We start from the raw sequence: 11,850 nt of genomic DNA on the forward strand, positions 1-11,850 counted from the left end.
GGCACTCCCTGTGCTGTTGCCCCCATTGTACATTTTGACAAGTTACAGATTTTAACATGAGTGGAAGGGTAGTATAAAATTTAATGCTAAAAGCTAGGTCACTTCTCTTTGGTGTGCATTGTACTTTTACAGTCTTATTATTAGTTGCCCCAGAAAGGAACATTTAACAGCAGCGTTTTTATTGATTTATGTCAATAGCCATTAGTTTGGGCTTTGCCTTCTCTCTACCTTTAATAGGGCCATGCATTAGACTTGAAGCGCATTAAAAGACCAGGGGTTATTAGTGTGATGATTAATTAGAAAAGTTTGTTTCTTGTAAAGTGACAGCTCTTCTTTAAGTAGTCCTGTAAACTTTTATAGGACCATACAGCTGACCTCAAATTGGAAATTTGTGTTGGAAGCAGCCTGGCTCACCATTACAGCTCTTGACTGTTGTTAATTTTATATTTGTCCAATAAAAGGCAGTGGGGGTTACGGACATGCGCGGTATGCTTCCCAATGAACCCCACTCCTCCTGAGTGCCTCTCTTTCATGTGGTTGATGAGGTGCTTCCCAGTGTTTTTATATAACGGCGTAATGTTTTTGGTCATTACCTTTACTTTAACCTTTACTTTACATAACCTTTGCAAGGGGTGGATAAAATCAAATAGGTTTCTATTTATTCCAGAGTATTGTAATCCACTATTTAATGGAAATGTTTGTCTGACTGTAGTTACATTCAGACAAACACAGCATACATAGTGGAATTCTGGGCGTTAAGCAAGTCACATCAGGTTTTCACTTAAACCAAGTGGCTGTTTCTTTGTACAAATAAAGGTTTGGAGAAAAAGAGAGGTTGTCACCTCTAGTGGTGCAAATAAGAATTGTATGAATTAGTAGCGCTACGTCCTGTAGGCCAAGCTGCCAAACTAACACAACAGTGCTTCTGTCGGTTGGTCCTTTTCAGCTGTTTATACTGAAGTCAGCGTAACGTGAAGAGGCAGAAGAGGAAGTGCACAATGAAGCTTCTTGATTACCGCCTTGGGGAGACCGAACTGTGGAACCACTTAAAAGATAATGCCCGAATGATGTTTTTTGAACTCTGGCCGCCTATTTTGTGAGTTGAAACAATATCAATGATGTAAAGGAAATGGGACCTGAATGGCACTGTTTACAGTTGTTGGATGTTCACACATAAGCAGCAAGTTCCAACATAAACATCCACTTAGTGCATGTAAATCTAAGGGCTATTAATAAGCTCTTTTATCTTCTCTTCTGGAGAGTGGCCCTGGAGGCCTTAGGGTAATCTGGCCCTCACTGACTAGCTCTCCAATGTGTTTCTCTTCTGTCTGTTTCTCTTTAGCAAAGCCTGTGCCTTTGGGCAAAGAAACATCATTACCAAGCTTTAAAAACCTCCATTTCATAATGCCTGCTCATTTACTAAAGAAAGTTTGTTTTAGTCTTGTGTTTACACCTCTATCAAGTCCGCAGACTGTTGTGTATACCTGTATCCCAGACATGTTTAAACCTCAGCAACCTGCCAATGTCTCTGTTGATGTGGAAGATGGTTTCCATGGCTCTCGGTTCGCTCTCCACCAGCCTGTCCCCTCTGTCTTGTGTTCAGGAGGACAGTGACAGCGCTCATATGGTTGCATCTCCCTTACATATTTTCCCTCTGCAGACTGATGAGTTCTGACGGAGTGAATGCCTTTGTCTCGCGCTCTCTCTCATGCAGACCCCCTTTCAACTGTTGTTTTTCTTATTCCTGTCGACAGAAAGTTGTTTTTGCTGCCTCCCTTCCCTGCGTGTCCGTGACAGGCATACTTCCTGCATTGTGTGTGCGTGAGGTTGTGTGCATGTGTGTGCGGGCATGCATGTATGTATGTGTGTGTGCATGTCTGTCTTTGTGTCTATGTATGTGTGAGTACTTCAGTGGAGTAGAAGCTGCTTTTATGTCAGTGCCAAGTGTGGAGAATGGTTCCGCTAGTGAAGGACAGGCTCTCGTGCTGCACTGGGCTTCCCACTCTGTTCCGAAGAGCCAAATGCCTTTATCTGATGTTGGATCTTTGTTATTTGTCCATGAAACTACAACTGAGAACATCTTATACCTGTGGGACCGGCCGAGTGATCTCCTCCATACCAGCATGTGGACATGAACATAAATGGAGCAGTTTGCTCCTTTGCCATCCTATATTGTTATTAACTTGCAGCCAGCATCAAATGCACTTGCAAAGTCTTAGTAGGATGGCCATACGGGCAATATCCTGCTTGGCTGAGGCTTGCTGGCATCATCCCAAAAGCTCAAATGTTTGTGTCACTATGTCACACCTAAGGCGGCTCCATATTTCAGCCCTACATCCTTAAGAGTCAGAGTAGCTTTGTGGCTTGTGTTTGCGGACCGGCTGCCATCTTGAGTTGTGTGTTTCAGCCACTGTCCTGTGGTTTGGGCTGGTCCCAGGTCTCAAAGCAGATGGTGGCACAGTTTAGCATGTGCAACACACTGGTGGCACCAATTTCACTATCAGAAGGCATCTAGTAAAGTGCAGGTCCTTCAGTCCTATTTCCCCACTAGGTCATTGTCACAACTCTGATTTCCCATAATTAGTAATTTAACATTCACCATCTTCCACAGTTGACAGTTGCACCTTGACTTGATAGACTTGGTTCCACTTTATGTATATTTCTCTTTCAAATGTTTTTCCAACATTTTTTCTCTTTTCATATTATTTACCAGAATAATGTGTGAGCCTTTTATCGCTGTAGTGCAATATGTCTAACATTCCAGCACATCTTGCAAGTGAGGCCCAGAATGGCCGTCTCAGTTAGAAGTTGTTGTAGCCCCAGTAAAAGGTTTGCAGTCTTATTTCTACATTGTAACTCTGCTTCACACTTGATATGGAAAGTACAGTCTAGCTGCCAAGGATAGATGATCCAGGAGGACGCTTTGATATCTGCTTATGTACCTTTGATGCTCACAACACTAGATGTGCAGAGATATTTACTAAATCAAAGTAAAGTTCTTTCAACAGCTGCATAGAATTTGAGATGAATGGAAACAGTTGTATATCACTGAAACTCAGTAACAACAGCACCTTGAGGAAAAAGTGATGTTTCCATGTCTGGTGAAATGCAATACCCAAAATGTGGCTTGTATTTAGTGTATGAGGGGAAGAAGTGAAATAAAAGTTAAATGTAATAAAATGAAAGGTTTTCTTTTAACACAGCTTGTGCAAGTTGTGTTATTACTGCAGCAGCCACAGTACTACAGTAAGCCATTAAAGGGTTTAGAATTCAGTAGCATTGGCAATGCTATAAAGAAGGATTAGATAATGTATGTATTATACAGGTATGATCTCAAGGTTATGTAAGAATGCACATAGTAATAAAACACAATAAAACAAATCTGATGATTTACTTTGTAGTAATGTCAGATGGGCTGTCTTGGACACAGAGATGAACAAATGAGCAAAGCTGTCACCTTAATTGTCAAATTATCACTTCATGGTAAGCTGTATCAGATGCTGGGGAAGCTGCCGGAAAGACTGGGGTTCGCATGATGAACCCAATGACAATGTAGTTAAGGTGAACTCCTGGCATAGCCTCTGTCTATAATCTCCTTGACTCTCACGTTCGGAAACCTTTCCTAAATCCTGCAGGAAGTTGGGCATATAAAATACAAAGGGGTCATGTTTAAACCCTCCACTAATAGGAACTGTAAGCAGAGGGTTGTCAGAGCCTGATGTGGTAGCAACTGATGAACCTTCTAGTGGACACAGACATTGCAGGGAGCCTCAAGATAAAACCCAAGGAACCCCTAAATCAGCCGACAGTTTGTGAAGGCCATGAAGGACTTTTATATTAGCTCAAAGAGTTAATGGGAAACCATCAGATGACTCAAGGAGATGATACTGGGCCTAACCCAGGGCTGTTTTCAGTATGAAGAAACTGCTGAACCCACCTGGGTCTATAGTCCAGCAGTGGAAGAAGATCTTTGAGGAACTCCTGAATCTGACAGACACAACCAAAGCGGAGGTAGAGCTGGAAGATTAGGTGGACTCCTCTGCAGCTCTCTGGCAGAGGTAACTGAGGTAGTTCAAAAGCTTGATAGAGTGGATTGGTGCGGGGTCCACACTAATGCAGGCCTTTAATATATGAATCAGTCTAAAGTCCAGCTCTCATCTATGGTCATAAGCTCTGGGTAATGACTGAAAAATTTACTTCCTGTGCAGGGTGTCTGAACTAACCCTTATGGACAGGGTTATAAGTGTAGATATCTGCAAGAAATTGGAGTAGAGCCACAACACTTATTTGGTAAAAGGAGCTGAGCAGTTGAGATGGTTCAGGCTGCTGGTCAGTATGCCTTAAGAATGTGTCTCCCTGAACATGCTGGTGGTATTATACATCCTACCTGGCTTAAAGTCCCCCTCCAGTCAAAAATATGTTTTTGTTCTTGTTCCTACAGTTGGATGTTTGAGCTTCACTGTGCAGAAAGGTGTGTGTGTACAGGGCTTGACACTAGAAGGATGTTTTCACATTCATTTGCTGAAAGTTTTTCTGTGCTCACTGAAAATCTGATTTTAACTGGGGCCTATGAGCGGTTATTATGACAAATAGTCAGATAGTTTGGAAGTCAGTTCTGTTCCAGTAAGCAACTTATACAACTGTAATGTTAACTTGAAGCCACACTGAAAATGGGATTTACAATGAAGTAGGAGACATCTTATGTCCAGCAACTTTAGAAATGAACATGAAATTAGCATATTCATAGATTCTGGAATTTTCAATGAGGTGGAAGCAGCTGATCCTTTAAGGATTTTAATGTGGAAATTGTAGTTTTGCAGAAAAAAACATATCAGACAAACACTCCAAGCAGACTATTGTATATGTCTGATTACATGTTTGGAGGGGCTCTTTAAAAAACCCTCTGGGTTTCATCTGGAACTCCACGGAGTTCACCATGTTCCTCCATGTTTCTACAGTAGCCCACAATGCTGGGCACTGGCCTTAGATAGGGCCTGTCGCGTTTCTCTCGTGTTTTGCAGTCACCGTAGTTTTTTCTACACGCTTGGAAGGATAGGGTGAGGCGAGTAGTATTTAGCTGATCTGCAATTTCACTGCTAGATGTACAGTAGCAAAAATGAAGTGACCTAATGAAAGCAATAAAAACAGACTCAGCATTCAAATACAACATAGTTGCATTTACCATTTTTTCCGTCACAATGATAAATGTCAGAATGCTATCATTAGGCTACATGTGAAATATATTATCTTTTCAGCTCTTCAGTTGAAATCCTTTCAGCCACCTTACACATGTGTTGAAAACAACCCCAGAGTGAGTTTGAGTGACAGGAGTGGCATTGGAACAGAGCTGGCTAGACAGCCCATATCCCTTTCACAAGCTGTAAGTAGAGGCTGGCTGAAAATGGCATCTCCTAGGGAAAGCCAACAACTGGCTATCACCCTGACCGTTTGCCTTCATCAATCAACCTGCGTTTGTTGACAAAGCAACATGATGTCACTATTAATTTCATGCATTCCCTTAATGGGGTCCAGGGGGGAGGCCTTTCCCCACAGTAGGCATTTCCTGTCCTGTTGCATTGTGGAATATGTCCACTTCCTTTCAGGAGATCAGTTGGACTTTTTCAAAGTTTTACTTCTTCTCTTGTTGTGTTTTTCTCCCTCTTTTTCATCTCTGCTTCATTCCTATCTGCCGTTTCCCCCCTCATGGTGTTATTTGCTTTGCTTTGTCATACCTCCTCTGGTTGGAAGCCGCTCTGCTGTGTTTGTATCCTTGTTATGTGAGTACTTGTGATGATTTCCACTTATTTGTCGAGGTATACACTGAACTGGATGTACCGAACCTTTTGATCAAGCCTCAGATTTCATGAACAGATACTGGCGCTGTGTGCTTAGATCAGCGCATTAGCGTTTCATTTGAAAGAATGGTGTCACTGTGTTGACAAGCTCATGATAAGTTGGTGGCTTCTAAGGGAAAATGTTTAAAGCAGATAAATGCCTCAGGACTCCATCTGTCTGTCTCATTGTCCTGATTGTAGTTTATTTTCGGTGATTATGAAAACCTGCTTTAAACAGGCTTTGGGGATGTTGGTTTATTAGCTTTAGATGAAGTATGCCCCTTGCGCGACGATTCCGCACAAGGTACTTAATGTTATCTCTTCTGACTTCTGTGCATCTGTATTTACTGTCTACATGACTGGCTTTTTTTATCATTGCTTTGATTATCACAGAGGAGGAGGGAGTTGTGAATGGTATTCCTTGCTCTTAGTCTCACTTACTCCCTTCCTTCCTTCTCAGTCTCTCCCCCCTCTCTCTCTGCCTCTCTCTTCCTGTTACTGCACCTCTCCTCTGGCTTTAAGAGGCTTAGCAGCAGCTTAGCGCCCAGGTCAAACTGACCTTTGCCCTTCATCTGTCAGCCTTTTGATGTGGTGCCAGCCTGGGCTGCTTGCTACGCTCTGCCTTTAACAGCACGTCCAGGGGTCAGAGGAGGGCTCTGCTTCAAGACCCCACCCCACCTTAACACCCTCCCACCCCACCCCAGTCCACAACCACTACCACCTCCCACCTCCTTTGCAGATGTGTCTGTCTCTGATGCCCCCCTCTCCACCGCCCTCTGCCCTCCCTTGGCTCTTCCCTGCCCCAGTGCCCATTATTATTTTATAGTTTGGTTCTGCATTCCTTTCACTCTGGCTGTGGTGGAAGGCAGACCTTTGGCTTTATTGCTTACACATGTCCATGGCTTTCTCCCTCAGCACGGAGAGACAAAACAGCAAGAGGGAGATGGCCAATAGGGGCCAGCCATCTAAACTCTCCCCACCTTGAACTAATCGTTGGGGGCCAGAGTGTGGCTCTACCTCAGCCCTGTGCCAGTGGGGTTTCAATTTGTAGAGACATAAACAGATACTAAAGCCAAGGTAACAACACAGTGATTTATCAAGCCAGTTCACATCAAATTATCACAGCGCCCCCCTGCTGTCAGGCCCCATAATAGCCCCCAGCCCAGCCCCTGCTTCAGAGGTGCACCATGGTCACACTTCATTTAGGAGTGCACAAACATGTGTCCCTCTGTCTGGTTTCCCTCTGAGCGTGACGCCTCACACCAGCCAGTGATCATCCTAGACAGAGCGTCAAGAGATTAAAGAGGATGTGAATGTCTGCAATTGTGTGTGTGCTGATAAAGGTGTGTGTGTGTGTGTTTGCGCTTCTGATGTGTATAGGCAATATACTTGCTTGTATGCATAGTGTAGAATTAGTGTCCAATGACCCTGCAATGCAATTGAAGAAAAAGTATTTGTACAGTGTCTTTGCTAATTATTGATCGTAAAAGTTTGTATTGTTACCAACAGCCCACATAAATTATAGCAAACATATGTTGTCTTCCTTTCTCCAGTTCATCACCTGGAATAGATATTTCTTGGTGGAAAAGCACCCGAGTCAAGTTGAATTGTGTGTATGCCTGTGCCAGCCAGGTATGTAACAGAATCTATCTTGAAATAAACAGATTATTTTTCTGTAGCAAAATCATGTTTCACTTTAATATGGTGCCTGAACAGAGTGCTGCCTTTGATCTCCACTAGCAGAGCCCAGCACATGGATAATATATCTTTCAGAGATAAAAGTAAAAATGTGTGCTAGGTGATGATGTCATGCAGTTGTGGCCGCAAGCTTGGGAGAAAAGCAAACTTTCACAGGCGAGGCTATCCCAGGGATCACTAAGGGTGCTCTCTGAGCCTTTGGGGAAATCAATTACACATTGTCCGAACTGTGATTCCTGCTGTAGGAACTTAATCGTGGGGGCCTTCTGCAGAGGATCATCCCAATGAGTTTGGACACTGTTTTTGCTCCCTGGTGTCTGCTCTCCTCTCTCGCTGTCCCCCACCCCCCACTTCAACCTTTGCAATTCGCTACATTTGTGTGCAGCTTACAATTCTGCAGAGAGTCATTCATCATCATTTGCTGGCGTATCTGTCTTGAGTGCCTTAGCTTTGATCATGTTGTATTTTATACTTTACATCTGTTCTACATTTAACCTTCTGTAATGCTGTTGCTCAGGAACTATTACCTTGGCATAACAGGGGGAAGAGTCTACCTGGTGACTTTTTAGCCAGTGTAAATCTGGTTTATTTGTCATGGCCTGGTGAATAAATGATGCACCAGTTGAAACGTTGCGATAGGCAGATCTCCCCCTGCCATTTCCTGTCTTATGGGACAGGACTCAGAGCGATCCTGTGCTTCCTCTTACGTGATTTTCTCTTCTTTCAAAAGCTTATCTACTCCTAAATCATCCTCTTTGAATTGGGAGGACAGTGTATTTTTTGTATTTTCTCTAACTATTTCCAGCCCTATCATTTCCAGTCATGCTCTGAGGCTTTGCTCTTTGCTTATGTGTGTTGGCACTCCACCTATGCCCCCAAATCCTGCTCCATTCCTCCCTCCCTCCCTCTCTGTCTATCTCTCTCTCTCTCTCACTGGCCCCAGGAACCCAGGAGCATAAGGCCCTGACCCCCCTCCTCTTCTGCCAACACACTAATCATCCTTAATCAGAAGTGAAATGCATTTTTCTAAGGAAGTAGCTGGAAAATTTCACAATCTGCATTTCTCCGACCAAGCTGATTAGAGAAACATTATCCTGCTTTCACAGTCACTTCCAATCTGCCTTTAATCTGTCACTTCAATCGCCTAATTATTTAGTCAATGACCTGGGGACGCAATCTTACAAAAGAATGAAATGCATGCCATATCATTTTCCCTTTCATTTATGCATGATATCGCTGGTTACATGTAATGTTCCCTCAAGCTAAATATGCAAGCCTTGTTCATGTACAAGTATATGTGTCTGTATCTTTTTCTGGTCTGTGTGTGAGTGCATGCATGCATGTGTGTGTTTGTGCACCATTCAGGCATTTTGTGCCCATCACATCCATACATGTGTGGATGTGTGCTTCAGTGTGTGTCAACAGTAGCTTGTTTAGAAGCTGCTGAGCTGTGAATGCTGGCTGGGAGTAATGCAGTTTAGCCCTTAGTTGGAAGAGCCTTTAGGGAATGAGACTCTGTGGGGGAGTCGTGTTATTGGAAAGGTCATGATTACAGTAGGGGGTCAAAATAACTCGCTGACACTCTTTATACACAAGTGACTGCTATTGTGCCTCAGGGTGTCAAGAACTATATTGAGTATTGACTATATGTCACAGCAATAAAAAGGAAACCTGTTCTCCATTGGCGAATGTTCTACTTCCAAAGAGTGTGAAGTCAGGACAAAAGGTAAAAATACCTTCAATGTCAATAAGACCATCATGTTGACATGCTAATTTTTCTGCAGAAGGGAAAAGAACATTAATGTCTTTTTAAGACTGCAACTCTGAATTCCTCTTAAATAGAAAAAAATTTATTTTAAGAAATCTGCATTCTTCCCTTTTTCTTCTTTGTACATCAAACTATGAGTGCCTCTTTCACTTTGCCCAAAAAAAATAGCTAAACTGACTAAAGAAGCACATATAATAGTAACCTCCAGATCTTATTCGCACGACCTTTCAGATTGTATAAAAACATGTAATGTAGGGCATTTGAACTTGTATCACATAATAAAGGTTGAAAAAAAAAAGGAGAATGTTGCTATTATTCAATGCTTACATTTATATTTTTAGGTTCACTTCACTAGAACAAGACTGAGTGGTTTTTGATTGCATTATCCACTTACAGATGCACGAGTTAGAGAAGATAAAGAAAAAGGAAGGAGGAAAGATGGAGGAAGGACTTTGAACTTTCCACACAGCGTGGCCCACTTATAATAGTCCTAGTCTGACACAGGACCCAACCGGCCCGATAAGGACCCAGACCTGTCCAGGGCAGCTGTCTCTCTTTCATCTTTGCCTTCACTGGATGGCAGCTCCTTCCTCTATTTGTGGCCCCCTCACTTCGCTTATCAAGTGTGGATTCTGGAGAGACATCATGCGTATTTGTTCCTGACACCCAATCCGCTAATAAACCTGCTTGGAAATGTGCTTTTAAAAGAGTGTAAGAAAACATTCCACAGTCTGGCTTTGAGGCAGGTCCAGAGTCCCACCAGGCCTTTGCTAAAGCCAGTGCTTAGCGCATCCATCCCGTGTCGCAAAACACACCATCAAAGGTCATGAACTATGGCACTCAGAGAGCACTTTGACCATGGGAATAGCAGTGTTAAAGCCAAAACAACAAGAGATGCATATCAAACAACAAGACATTCTGTTGCTCAAATTCCATATTTAGACTGCTGGTTTCATGCTTTCTGGTCAGTGTCCAAACCAGTACCACACACTACAACAAACAAATTGATACATTGTACAAAATGTGTTAGATAAAGCCTGCTCAGACACAATCATTTATTCATGTATTTTATTTACTTATTGCACAACACTGATGCTCACAAAACAAATAAGAGTCATAATTTGATTCTGTATGGACTTTCTTTGTTAAAGAAGCAGTGTGACAGTTATTATTGACGTCCCCAGCTGTTAAATGCAGCAGTAAACCGACAAATCAGGCCTCATGCACTAACATTAAGGTTAAAAGTGCATAGCAATAAGCATAACTTCTGTATCAGAACAAATATTGACGTTCATATGTTTGACTGGCAGAGACACTCAGTGATCAGGCTATAATAACAGATGGTGCTGTAACAGAGAGAGAAGGTGTGTGTGTGTGTGGGGGGGGGGGGGTTACTGGAGAGAGTTGATGTGTGAGCTATTTCAGGAATGCCGGAGAGGAAACGTATTGATTGGGACACTTAGACTTGATAAGGACGTCAGGTTTAAGAGGAGCAAGGTAATCATTAAGTACACCACTGGCCGCTGTTGTTCAAAAAATATATTTGCTGCTTCGCCTCTCTTCCCTCCCCCTTCTCTTTTCTTTTTTCCACTTTATTTGGCTCTTTCTTGCCAGAGGTGAAAAGAAAATCTCATCTCCATCAGGCTAAATTGTGGTGGGCAGCATTATCAGTTCAAAAGACCTGGGGATTTGACAGCTCCCACTCCATGGTGATTAATTACTTCTCGACTGTGGTGGGCCCTTCTCTCCCCTCTCTCTCTGCCTGCTGCTGCAGTTGTGGTGGTGGTGGCTGGAGGCAACACATGATAAGTGCTGCCCTTATTACTGGTCTCACTGGGAAAAGGCCTAGGCAGCACTGGGCTAACGCAAGCCAATCACACCCCCTGCGCCACATGGGGCCAGGAGAGCTTGCAAGATACATGCCCTTTGTTTACTCTTTAGTGCGTAATAGAAAGGTAGAGTGCTGCCAACTCTGTTTGAGATGTTGGGTTAAATAACCTCCTCTGCTCTTCAATCTCTCTTCTCATCCCTCACTCTCTCCCTCCCTCCAGGGTTATAAGGGGGTTTGATCTCTTCTTTAATCACTGCACCAGACTGGATGGGAACTACAGACTGTAGAGCTCTCTATTATCATCAGCCAAGGGGAAGAAGGACACTCCTCATCACATGTCTGATGGACAGAATTAATCACTTATGGACATCATACAGGAGAAGCCATCTATTATAACCAGTGTAATCACACAGGGGAAGTAGCTTCAATCAACCAAAAGAGACCTCAATATAGTTAAGCACTTAGCTGTGTACATATTTGTATTACAAGCCTGTGGCAGCCTTTTCCACTGTTATTTGCATTCTGTGGTTCTCAAGGTTCTGCACACAGCTGGTCCTTGAGCTTCATGTCTCCCTGTAGGCTCCACTCTTTGGCTTGTGTGTATGAGTGGCACTTTCCCTGAGGCTGTGCCTGTGTGTGTGTGTGTGTGTGTGTGTGTGTGTGTGTCTGTGTCTGTGTGTGTGTCTGTGTCTGTTGTGTCTGTGTGTCTGTGCATGTGT

The sequence above is a fragment of the Morone saxatilis genome, unplaced genomic scaffold (genome assembly GCF_004916995.1).
Source record: "Morone saxatilis isolate NCDOM2014 unplaced genomic scaffold, NCSU_SB_2.0 Contig11, whole genome shotgun sequence".
NCBI classification, from domain to species: Eukaryota; Metazoa; Chordata; class Actinopteri; family Moronidae; genus Morone; species Morone saxatilis.